The sequence below is a fragment of the Marmota monax genome, unplaced genomic scaffold (assembly GCF_021218885.2).
Source record: "Marmota monax isolate L192 unplaced genomic scaffold, Marmota_monax_Labrador192_F-V1.1 WCK01_AAM20220418_F8-fsc00135, whole genome shotgun sequence".
Lineage (NCBI taxonomy): Eukaryota > Metazoa > Chordata > Mammalia > Rodentia > Sciuridae > Marmota > Marmota monax.
The window spans coordinates 1,415,913-1,429,753 of NW_026694339.1; the positions used below are offsets into that span (position 1 = coordinate 1,415,913).

The 13,841-nt window shown below is 32.8% G+C and overlaps 1 protein-coding gene across 4 annotated transcripts in view; it reads left to right on the top strand.

Annotated features, from left to right (window-relative positions):
- Nucleotides 1-13,841, top strand: part of Dcdc1 (doublecortin domain containing 1) — a 486,421-nt gene that overhangs the window by 8,435 nt on the left and 464,145 nt on the right. For 2 of the 4 annotated variants that reach the window (XM_058586487.1, XM_046467509.2), the window contains exon 2: nt 11,003-11,107. The exons of the other annotated variants lie outside the window; for them this stretch is intronic. The gene's annotated coding sequence lies outside the window, so the exon portion shown is untranslated. The remainder of the gene's footprint in view (nt 1-11,002; nt 11,108-13,841) is intronic. 4 annotated transcript variants of the gene reach the window in all.

Below are 13,841 nucleotides of genomic sequence, written 5' to 3' on the forward strand. Positions count from 1 at the left end.
TTTCTAAAACCCAACCAATTTTCATTTGCTTCTCTTTCTATTTCTAGTTTATGGTATTAGTCAGCTTTTTGTTATTATAATGAAATACCTGAGAGTGAGTAACTTTATAAAGAAAAGAGGTTTATTACTTCTCAGTTCTGTAGATTCAAGGGCATGGTGCCAGTATCAGCTCAGCTCTGGTGAAGGCTTCCTCACAGATAGCACCATAATAGTGCGAGTATGTTTGAGAGCAAGAAATAACATCACCAGACAGGAAACCAAAGAATGATTCAGGAGTCAGGTTCAGGCTTTTACTCTCATGAGAACTAACTCATGGGTCTCAAAATAACTATTTAATCCTTTCTGGGGACATGCTTGCAATGACCTAAGTACCTCCTTCCAGTTCCCACTTCTTAAGGGTTCCACCACACCTCCCTACACTGCCACACTGAGTACCAAGATTCTAACACATGCATCTTTGGGGGACAAACCAAATCCAAACCCTACCAACTACCAACAGACATACCTGCTTATCTTTTAACCAAAGTCCCCACTTCTTCCTTTAGAGAAATTAGTTTAAAATACTCAACATATTTTTCCTGTAATACATCAGGTATCCATACCTCCGTTCATAGGAACTTGGGTTGTTCAACCATGGGACTGTTAGCAAATCAACATCTGAGAAAAAATACTTCTAAATTATAAATTATAAATAGAAGCATCTTTTCTGACACAACAAGAGTTTTTGGAATATATTCTAGCATTTAGTAGTCCAATTTAATCACCTAAAAATTCTTTCTAAAAATTTCTTTCTCGGATAGTGTTGGAGGTGGATCTAAATATAAAAATGTGGACTAAATTTTATAATTAATAACCTTTTTAAAATATAACATTTTTCTCATTTAATCCTTACAAAAATTCTATAAGTAAGTAAGGCAGATACTATTATCTTACATAAGGAAATAAGACTGGTAAGGGGCAAAGGCAATATTTAAACCTAAGTTACCTGACTCCAAACCTCTAATATTTTCTGTCACACTACCTTAGCTTCCATATATAAAACATTTTCTTTTAAATGGCCACAATTTTAGAGATAGAAGGACTTTAGAGTTCTTCCTCTTGCACTATATCTATCCCCATGTATTAGGGAAAATGTCTAAAGAGAGTTTAGGATTTATCTCAGGACTGGCTCCAAACTAAAAGCAGAATTTCCTGGACTTCTTGGCTCAGTTGCAGCATCCTTTGTATTACACTACACTACCATTAGGTCTTCTAAAACTTCAGGACCATTTTCTTGGTTATATTTTCTTCAGTTATTAAATAAATTATTGGTTACAGTCTTGGCTTAATAAATATAAATATTATAAACTTGATATTTTTACTATATTATTTTAGTTATAAAACATTTTAATAATATAGATATCTCACCTAAACATTCTGTAATATCCTATAGTAAGAGAGGAAGTGTGTATCTACCTTTTGTTTAGAGTTCTGTGGGGAGAATAGTTGTGGATAGTAACTTGTCTTAATTTCCTTCTTGGTACACCAATACAGGGAACTCTTCCTTTTCTAGCACGGAAGCTTCCCTAATTGATTGTTTCCCTGACATTTAAACTTAGACTGTTAAACTTGGCGCAGTAGCGCATACCTGTAATCCCAGCAGCTCTGGAGGATTGCAAGTTCAAAGCCAGCCTCAGCAAAAATGAGGTGCTAAGCAACTCAGTGAGATCCTGTCTCTAAATAAAATACAAAATAGGATTGGGGATGTGGCTCAGTGGCCGAGTGCCCCTGAGTTCAATCCCTGGTACCCACCCCCCCCAAAAAAAAAAAAACTGTTAAGGTCAAACAATAATTCGGTGATCAAACTTTCTTTCTAAGATGTCTACAGTATTTTAAATGGTAACAGGTTGGGAATGACAATTTTCTTGTTCTTTTAGGAAGTTCTATTCAACATAGTGCAGGCTCTTGCATGATGCTCTAATACAAGCCAAATGTTTGACTTCCTGTCCTCGTTATTGCCTCCTTTCATCAGTCATTTTCTCAAGGCCCTGGTGTACTCTGTAATCATATATTCTAGGCTTATGATATAAAGATTTCTCTTCTTCACCTTGTATACATTTCTCCTTTCTCTAATCAAGTAACAGATGTTCTTCATAGTCTTCATGTTGCAAGTGTTTTTACCAAACACTAATGTTTTAAATGTTATTGTATGTGTTATGGCTTGTGTGTAAGATGTTCCCCCAAAATTCCTGTGTTAATGTAGGAGTATTTGGAGGTGAAATGATTGGATTATTAGAGCTGCAAACTAATCAGGCCATCCTAGTTTAAAATGGACTGACTAGGTGGTAACTGTAGGCATATGGGGCATAGCTAGAGGAAGTAGGTTACAGGGGGTGTGCCCTGGAAGGGTACATCTTTCCTGTGGTTCCTCCCCGCTCTCTCTGCTTCCTGTCTGATATGAGGTAAGCAGCTTTCCTCTATTGCTGCCCTTCCATCATGATGATCTGCCTTACTTCAGGCCCAAAGTGATGGAGTTAGTGGAGTTGGCCAACCATGGACTGAACCTCTGAAATCATGAGCCCCAAATAAACTTTTAGTCTTTTAAGTTTTCTTGTCAGGTATTTTAGTCACAGTGATCAAAAGTTGACTAACACAATCACCATCCCATCGCTAACCGTAGAAGATCCTTTTAATTCATTCATAAAGCATTTTCTTTTCCTCTAGAAATTTCTGCCTAAATTGGGTTTATGTCTTGTCCTGGTACAATACCACTTGGTTGAATACCCAAGTCTTTTAAGATCCATAGGGAAAAGAAAGTTCAACAGACTGGAAAGAAAATTAAGGAAACTAATTTTTTAAAAAAATTCAGAGATCTGAAAGACCTGATGTGATGACGCTAAATCATAAAGAAGGCCAGGATTCCTTACTAGCAACCATTAATAAAGGAATTAACTCAAGAATTCTAAAACGTATCCTCCAAAGAAAGGAGATGGGTCAACAGCCATTGGCTGAGGACAGGAAGTCAAACAGTTTATTTTTAGATTCCTTTCTTTCTAAGTAATTTTTTCTACTGATTTGGGGAATGGAGTGAAAAGGCTTACAACATTGAAATTACACTGCTCACATCTCACATAATAATATGACCTGTCATTCCATCATAGGAATATACTAAGTTCATCTGGCATATTTGGATCTTAAGATACTATGTTGTTTCCCAGTGTTTTATGTGCTTCTTGGTGTTACTAATTGGTTGGTTAATTTGTTAATTTTCCATATTTCCAGGTTAAACTAAGCTGTCTAATTACCAAAATCAGTTTCCCCTTGTTTTAAAGAGGTATGTTTTCCTTTTTTCCAGTCTCCATGGATATTTTCTCATCATTTTAATCTTATGAAAGCATAAAGAAATAGTTAAAAAGGAGTGGGAGGAAAGAGAATAAAAAGATCATTCTTTTTTTAATGTAGTAGTTACATTGTTTAAGTCACCTATTTTATGCTATGCTATGTGAATAGTCATAAAATTTAACTTGTATCTGAATTTATTCTTTGGACTTATTAAAGTTTAAATAAACTATTCCTTCAAGAAAAAAGTTTATAAGTACTTCTCAGAGAATTATTATCTAATTCTAGAACTCAAAGTCTTAGATATTGTTATTTATACTGGGCTCTGAAAACTGAATAATTTTCTCATTATTACTCAGTATTAAAAGGAGATCAGATTACCTCAAATGGTGCCTCAACATGTCAAGCAGTTCGCTGTACTTACTCTGTTCATGCTTGGATATTTAGTCTTACTGATTAGTGGGTGTTAGGATTATAATCAAAGAATTGCAAGTAAATATCAAACATCAGACTTTAAGCTATAAATTATCCTAAGAACAAGGCATTTAAGAAAAATATTAATTAAAGCTGTGAAAAGCAGTTTGATTTTGTGGAAATCATCAGGTTCTAACAGATCGTGTTTCTTCATCCTGAGGATCACTGAAGCTAATGGGCTACATTATTTGAGTAGTACCACCAACATCTAGATCAGGCATGCTTTGTGTTTATTGCCTGCCTGTGGCTTGTTACCAAATGAAAACCATCTGTTGAAACTATTTTTTATTAATATCAACACAGATGTTTTATCAAGTAAAATGAAATTTTACTTCTTGAATATTTAAGGTAAAGAATTATATTCCAGTGTCTTTTTTGTACCAGGCCACTTTGGGCTGTGCTGACAGTTCATGTATTAGATAAGGCCACCTCTTTATACTTGGATGAAAAATTTGAAAAATACTGGATTCTAATTTGTGTTGCCTCTAATTGAATCAATAAGACCTCAACAAGATTGTAAAAAATGTGAGGAGATGGTCTTCTTTAGTTTACAAGTCAAATTTACTAAATTGAGAAATTATATTATCAAATAAATAAACAATACATTACAAATACAAGTTATAGGTGCACATAAATTTGAGAGAGAAAGCAGGGGTTGTAGAAAAAGAAACTGGTAGAAAATAGAGACTAAAAAGTTTGTGTCAAAGAACACTATGTAAATGAAATAGTCATTCTAACTATATTTCCTAGCTGACAAAATGAGAACTGTAAGCCATAGGATTGAGTCAAACAATTCTACATGCCAAATGGCAGTGAGGATGGAACCATTTCCCCCTCATTCCTGGAAGGATGTATAATTTTTTACCTTTAATTTTAGGTCATCACAGATTTTGAGTATTTGTTTTAGAATACTAAAGATAGCTTATGTAGTAGTTATAAGACTTCTCCAAGAATTTATTGAATCAGACATATTATTAAATTAACTCTCAAATTAATTTTAAGAGACAAATATTTGTTTTGCAATTGAATTGCACATCATAATTAGGAAATTAAGTTATACTTTCCCAATATGTGGAACACTATGACTAATTCAGTTTCAAAGTTGTATGTATTGAAAGCTTAATGGTCGAAAGCTTTTATGTTGTTGTGGTATCTAATCATGAGTTCATTGAGTGCAGTGATTTTTGCTATGGTATTTTTATCATGTTTATGGTGAATCCAATTATGATTGAACTTAAAGTAGTCTCACATTATCCTTGGTTTTGTTTTCTGTGGTTTCAATTATACATAGTTAGCCATGGTCTGAAAATATTAGATGAAAAGTTCGAGACATAAACAGAAATTGCATACTATCTGAGAGGTTGATGAAATATCATGCTTTTCTACTCTGGGCATGAATCATCCCTTTGTCCAGTGTATTCATGCTGTATACATTACCCACCCATTAGTCTCTGAGCAGCCCTTTTGATTGTCATGGTGGTATTGCAGTGCTTATATTTAATAAATAATTCTGGAAACTCGGAAGTCATTAAAGTGCTACTTTTAGGTGCAAAAGTGAAAATTATTGACTTTATAAAGAAAGAAAATAAATCATAAGCTGAGCTTCTAAAATCTGTGGTAAGAATGAATCTTCCATTTGTGACTGAAGAAGGAAATAGAATTTCATGTTAGTTTTGCTGTCACAGTTTAAACTACAAAAGTTCTAGCCATGATGCGTAAGTGGTTAGTTAAGATGCATAAGTGGTTAGATAAGATGGAAAGACATTAAATTTCTGTGTATACAAATAAACACACACATTTTTTCATATATATGAAAAATAGTACATATAGTATTTGCTACTATCTGCACTTTTAAGCATTCATTGGGAGTCTTGAAATGTAGCCTCTGATAACAAAGGGGACTATTGTATTTGTTAATTTTTTTTCATTGGAGCATCTATGCTCAGTAAAATCATGATGACAATTATTTATGTCCGTCATTATTTGCATAAATAAATGATTTCCCTTCAATAGAAATAAATAGGAGCATGCATATGCATGATGATATTTCTAATTGTTTTTCCTCTTGCAGACTAGTCAATTGTTAGCTACTACAGCATGTGGTTTCTTTATCAAGGAATGAGCACAAGGTGAGCTCTAAAGCACTATTTTGTCACCTCACATTTGGCACCCTGCCTGGAGAGTGATCTTTTAAAATGTTTAAATTTCACCCCAGGAGAATTTTATATAATAATTATTATTGAAACAAATCAGAAGTCCAAATTTATGTAATTAGATTTGTAACATTTGTTTTCCAATAATGGTTGAGTAATTTTTTCTGTTCTATTTTGGGTAGCTTACCCCAGTACCTTTCAGTAGATTTCAAACTTCACATCATGTCTCACATAGTTGCTTCTCTCTCCAGTCCTATAAAATATGTGTTAAACCCTCTTAAGTATAAAATTCAGAAGACTTTTTCATAGTATGTTTACTGTGTCTCTTAGGGCACCTATAAGAAAATTGCATTTTATTAAGGGAGGAGGAGAAAGGAAAGAACTCTTTTAAATTAGTATAAAGATTCTCAGATCATTTATTCAAGTAGTAGCTCCTGGATTAGATTAAACTTCTTCTGCTTCTTTTCATCCACCGGCTTCTGGCTTTCCAAGGTCAAGTGCTGCATTTTATGCATGCAAATAATAATCTTAATCAAAAAAAAGGGGGGGGGGATTTCATGATTGGGAGAAAAAGAAGTTTATGTGCTTTTACCCTACTTAAAGAATACTGTCCATTAAAGGAATATATAGAGAGGACTTCTTTTTCCTGGCTTCATTTTGGAAAATTGACACAAAAACCTTAGGATTTCCCATGTACTATTTAAAAATTTTTTTGAGCCTTTTCCATTGATACATGATAATCATTTATTTCTGAAGAATTGCATGTTTTTCTTTCTAAAAAGGGAACTAAATCAAGAGTGGAATAATATGCATATTTAAGAAAACAGTGAATATAGTTGAAAAATTGCATGTATTTTTATGTTCCTATTTACTGTTACTATGGCAACCACCTCACTACTTAGTATTTATGTTGTCTAAGATTAAGAACACCTTTTCAAATATATAAATATGCCAAAACGATGTATTGTATTTACTTTGGGGTTTAGAAAAATATTTATTCTAATGCATATTTTTGAAAAAAGTAACAACAAACAATATAAACTTCAACTTCATTTAAATGGTAACTTTTCTTGAAATATGCTTTTAAAATTAGAATAATTTCATTTATTTCCCTTGTTATAAAAATTAGAATAAATACTAGAAATAATGACTTAAAATTCATGATTTAATCTTGAAATACAGACTCTTGTCTTTTCCTATTTTTATGACTTTATATTTTGATTTATAACATTTCTAGAAATACAAAATCTGAACACTTAAACAAAATGCTTAATGCTAGCTTCATAAGTCAGAAAATGTAAATAGTATGTGTTTCTGATTCATCATTGTTTTAAACAACTACAAACAAAAGATTTATATTTTATGTTTGAAATTAAAGGCATGGTTGCTGTTATTTTTCTTAGTCTAATTATTTAAATCATTTCCTGACATATGTGATGCATAAATATAATTTTTAATATTAAACATCAGAATGGAAGCTCTGAAGCATAAAATCAGACATGTTTCATGTCACGTATTACCTGTTAAGAAAAACTGCAATACAGCATTTAAGTACAACAGAACAGTGAGCATATTGTCTTTGATACTTGTAAACAGGATGGATCTACAGTTTCACAGTTTATGTTGACAGTATCTTTGTGGGAAATTTAATTATCAAATGAATTATAACACATCTTAGTATTAAGATTATTAATAGTAATTTTAATTGCCTTTTTCAAGATAATTGGATATGTTCTCATAAGTATATGGGAAAGGGGACATTGGGCTAATTAGATATTTTGAACTTAGTTATCTTTAAAATACCTAGAAGTTTAACATATATATTCTAGATTTTAGGAATTTCTTCCTTTAATTAAATGTTTATCTAAGCAGAATTAAAATAATTCAAAATCCTTATAATTCTCACCGATTATCTCTTTGAGTTCCTCCCATTTATACGGTTTTAAAAGTTGAATAATGATAATTTTAAAAATTAAATTTTCACTACCAATTTTAGAATATTTTTTCAAAAATTATTATAAAATTAGAAAGTTAAGAAAACATTTTAATTCACTTATAGTTGCTATTGGATGGGCTTTCATATAACATTTCTTATAGTTTTAGAAATTGATGCATTTATAAAAAGCAATTCAATTTGGAGATACACATCAGCAGCCCTATGATTGTGATCTAGGAATTTAACTTCTAGAACTTCTCTAGTCAATGGTATGGTCAACAGAATGTATACAAGAACCACAGCTTTATTTTATAATAGGAAGCATTTGAAACAATAACCAGAATATTAAACAAGTAATAAAATATTATGTTCTCCACAAATAGTCAATAAAATGAAATATTCTCATTAAGTGAATCCAGATGTATATAAACTACATAAGGTTGCACCTTTATTTAAAGAAAGACTATAAAATTTAGCTGAAAGTCTAAATACAAATATTCAAAAACTATAATAGTGGCTAACTCCAAAGAAAGAAGATTGTAAGGGATTTTATTTTTTTATACACTTTAAAATCTTCATATGGGCGTTTCTATAATAAGTCTAGTCTTTAAATTGCTTTTAATAATACAAGTTAATTAATGTTGTGATTATATTCATTATGATGAAAATACAAGTAAGGAAGATTTTTTTTTCCTGTTCTGGGGATAGAACCCAGTTCCTCATGCATGCTAGGCAAGCATTCTACCACTGAGCTATACCCCCATCCCATGAAACAATATTGTTTTGTTCAACATTAATCCACTGTCCTTTTTAGTTTAAATCTGGAAATAGTTGGCACTTGTTAAATAGTTTGATGGTTGAATGGATGAATGATGGGAACAGGAATTATCAAAGTGGTTTTAGGGAAAACACATTTGGAGAGCCACAAAGATGACTTGTTTAAGTAAACTTAATATGTTTATAAAAGCAGTAAATGACAGGATAATAAAGTGATGAAAATATGCAAGAATTTCTTCTGGTATCATGGGATAAGGCAAACTTAGATAACTAGACTTAGGACATTTAGTTTGTATAACTTTATGATTAGAGTTATTAAAATAAGCAAGAAAAAAAATTATCATTGAAATTTCAACAGGAAAAATATCTAATTTGAGAGCCTGGAACTTCATCATCAATCTCCCCAACTGTTTTTTCAATTTAAATACTTTTTAATTAAAATGTTATGATACATAAAAATTATATTAATGGGGTACTGTATGATATTTCAAATCGTATATATTGTGTAATGTTCAAGTCAGATTAAACATCTATCTCCTCATCATTTCTTTATGGTAAAATATTCAAAATCCTTTTTTATTTTTGAAATATATAGTACTTTATTGTTATCTATAGTCATCCTATTGTGCAATAACACACCAGAACTTTTTAGTCCTATCTAACTGTAATTTAGTACCCATTGATCTCCATTTCTCCCCCTCCCTATTCTCCCTGGCCTCTTGGTAACACCATTTCTACTTTCAACTTCTGTGAGATAAACTTTTTTGTATCCCACATGAACTGATTGTCTTTCTGTGCCTAGCTTATTTTACTTAACATAATGATCTCCAGTTTTATACATGTCATTGCAAATGACAGGATTTCATTTTTTATGGTTGAATTGTATTCTGTTGTGTATATGTGCTGCATTTCTTTATTCATTCATCAGCTGATGGACACTTAGTTTGTTTTCATTTCTTTACTATTACAAATAGTGCTGCAATAAACAAATGACTCTTCAACATACTGTTTTCATTTCCTTTGGATATATATTCAGCAATGGGATTGCTGGATCATATCATATGGAAGTTCTATTTAATTTTTTGAGGAACCCCAATACTGTTTTCCATAATGGTGCATCAATTTACATTATCTGCCAATACCATGAAAGGCTTCTCCTCTCTCCTCATCCTTGCCAGTGTTTATCTTTAGTCTTTTTGATAAAAGCCATTTTCACTGGGTGACATGATATCTTGTGTGATTAATTTGCATTTTCTTGTTGATTAGTGATGTTGAGTATTTTTTCACATACCTGTTGGCCATTTGTATGTCTTCTTTTGAGAAATGTCTATTTAGATCTATTGCCCATTTTGTGATCACATTGTCAATGGTACTTGGTGGTCCAACTTGAAGACCATCAAGACACTGTACTTCAGTAGCTGACACAGTGGTATCTGCTATTGGTCAAGTACATTAATTTTATGAGCTAAGAACTATTTTTATTCCCATTTTATACAGATGAAGAAACTGAAGCACAAAGAGGCTATGTGACTTGTTCACTGATGTAGCTAGAAGGTAGGATACAGGGATGCAAATCTAGACAGACACTCGGACTTCAGAGACCAGGCTCATAACTACTTTTAATCAAGTGCCTCTTATTAAAAAATGATGGAGAAGATTTAGAGATACACATGAGAGGGTAGTTCATATTCATGTAAAATTGTTAAGAAATAGGAAGTAAAAAAAGGGGATTTTTCATTGTGACACTGAATAAAGTGTGCATGTATTAATAAAATGTAAGTCAATGCCTTTACCTGTACTCTGTTAAAATTCTATAATATTTATCATCAAGCTAAAATTAACACATTTTTATTTCTTTAATTTCTAATTGACAATTAGTTCTCATTTAATTAGTAATATATGGGAATGTTATTTGAAACCTTATTGTATTCTGAATTCTCTACTTATTATAGTCTGAATTCTCTACCTAATCTGTGAATATGTTCCACTTGTAGTGAGGATGACACTATTTTTATATAACAGTGTGGAAGAAATATTGAATTTCATAATCATAATAATTTCACACTTACATAACTCACTCCACTAAAAACATCCTTAAACTATTTTTCAGGAGTAAAAATGCATCCATCACTAAAATTGTTCCCTCTTTTGTTAAAAATTAGGAATATAATCAAGCATAAGAAAAGTAAAACTATTGCTATATCTCAAGAGATATTTCTGAATAGTTAAGTGCAATTTTATTTTTAAATAATTGGATTGTATAATAAATACACCTGCACCGTCAAAGGATTTCATTCTGTGAGATGATTTATTCTTTAATGTAATTTTGCCTTTCTATACACAGGTGGATTTTCACTTATTCTCCAATTATGAGGGAGTCAACTTATGAAAGAATTCAAGGGTGCAAGGGTTCTTAATGGTTGATCAGCAGCCCTCAGAAGCTTCAAGGGTGAGCAAGAATTTAAATGTCAACAACCCTTTGATCTCTAGTGGAAGTATCAGAGGGCTCTGGGCAGGGAAAAAGCACCTTCTCTTACTATTCTATAAAGAGAGATACTTTTTATTATTTGGTCTAGAATTTCATATTCATCTACATTTATTGAACATCTACCATGTGCCAAATACTGTGCTGAATGCTTTTACCTTCATCATTTTATTTAATCATAATAACCATCCTGCTGAGAAAACTGAGACTTAGGTTGTGATACTCAGGGTCACATTCCTGGAAAGTGGCAGAGAAAAACATGTCCTTCCCTTATGTTAAAGAGGTATGAATTCTTCCATAATACTTTAAGCAGTGTTATATTTCTTTTGTTTTTCCATAAATTTAATTAGCAGCAAGTGTAACATCATACTCTTTAAACTTCCCATCTTCTGTGAATTATCAAGAATCTTAGAAATTCATTGTAGTTCAGAAGGGAAGTCCTCTAACTGCCCTCTCTCAAATGAGGAAGAGCCCTGGCATCATTGACTTTGTTGGTGCTTCTGGTATTGTTGATGCTTCTGCTATTGCAAAAAGGATCACTGAGTGGGTAATTTATAAACAACAGAAATTTATTTCCTCATTTCTGGTGGCTAGGAAGCTCTAGTTTGAGGAGCTGGCATCTGGTAAAGGCCTTCTTGCTGCATCATCCCATGACAGGTGGAAGAGCAAGGAGGCAGTGAAAGAGAGACAGACAGACCAAAGGGAGCCAAACCCATCCATTTGTAAGGAAACTACTCTTGTGATAATGGCATTAATCCACTTATGATAGCAGAGCCCTTGTGCCTAATCACTTCTTAATACTGTTACAATGGTACTTAAATTATAATTATACAAGTCTAGGAAAAAACAAATATTTAAACCATTGCATCTCTTAGGGTCTCACTGCATCCATTGTCTGACTGATTCTACTGGTCCATGCTTCCAGAAGTCTTATGGACTTGAGTTTCAACATAGCCTTGTAATTTTGCATGGTATTTGAAAGAGGATATGTTAGGATTCTCTAAAGACACAGAACCAATCAGTGGTGGTGGTGGTGGTGGTATGTGTGTTTAGGGGAAAGAGAATTTTTAAGATCTGACTTTCATGATTGTGGAGGCTTGGTGAGTCCAAAATCTGGTGGAATAGTCTGGCAGGCTAGATACTAAGGGAAGAGTTGAGGTTCTAGGCCAAAGACAATCCTCTATAGAATCCATCTTATTCAGGAGAGGTCAATCTTTGTTCTAGTAAGACCTTTAACTTATTAGATGAAGCTCGACCACATTATGGAGGGTACTGCTTTATGCAAATTCCACCCACTGGAATGTTAATCTCATTTAAAAAAAAAACACCACAGAAAATGCTCAGAATAATGTTTGATCAAATATCTGGGTACCATAGTCCAGTTGAGTTGGCACATAAAATTAGCCATCACAGGATAAATCAATTCCTTCAGTATTGTGTTCAACTGAAGTGCCCTTCACTGGGTCCCTCAACTCACAGCTCACAGTGCCTAGCCTTGAAAATCTAGTCCCTCCTCTTCCCGCCCCTCTCATACACACACACACACACACACACAAACACTTGCACCTTACACAGCCATTTTCCCTCATGATATCACTGTCTCAGAGTTGTTATTGCTAGGGTAGATTTGTTTTTATGGACCAATTCTTGATAGTCTTTTTTATATCTTGAGAAATCTAGCAATTTAACTTGAAAGCAAATTAGGCCCAGTTTTCAGAAGTGCAAAAAGGCCCATGTATCATCAAAGGAAAACCAGATCTTCAAAATAGGTAAGACTACTTTCCTTTGAAAGTGGAGCTAACAAGAAGAAACACCTTTTATTCTTCCTTGAAGAGGAAAACATCTTCCCATCAAGATGAAGACAGAGACTTTTTGATACCTTCTCTAAAAAGCAACAAACAATAAATCTAAATCAAATAAGTTAAACTTTGTTGGGTCTCATAGTTACATGTGCAGCTAAACATATAGAATGATATCTTCTAATGTAAAAAAGGAGGTTATATATGAATATGTGACTTTATATTTTTATTTGCCTGGGACAGACCCAGTTTGGATAATAGATTATTAGACCAATTAGATTAGAGAATTAACATTGAAATTTTTCTGAACTTTGTCTACTTTAGTTAGATAAGGAACCCATCTCCTATGTTTCTAGTGTTTCAAAGGTGGATATATATGTTCTTACCATCTGAAGTACAATTTTCCATATTTCTTTATTTAACAAATGTTTATTGCAAACCTACTATGTGCTGGGTACTGAGTTAAACACTCAGAACAGACAGATTTTAGGTCTTATAGAATCAAATGCATGTTAACTAATATTATTGAATATATACTTCATATATTGTTGAATTTATGATGAGGCAGGAAAACTGATCAGTGTTTCCATAGTATCTTAGTCTATTAGGGCTGCTATAACAAAATGCCTTAAATGGGTAACTTTTGTAAGGAGTAGAAACTTATTTCTTATAATTCTGGAAGCTGGGAAGTCTAAAACAAGGCACTAGCAGTGTCTGGTGAGGGCCTTCTTCCTCATAGATGATACTTTCTCAGTGTTTCCTTCCATTGTGAAAAGGAGCTAGCTAGCTCTCTGGAGTCTCTTTGATAAGAGTGCTAATCCCTTTCATGAGGGGCCTATTCTCATGATTTAATAATTTCTCCCCAAAGGCCCTGACTTAATACTATTACATTGAGGATT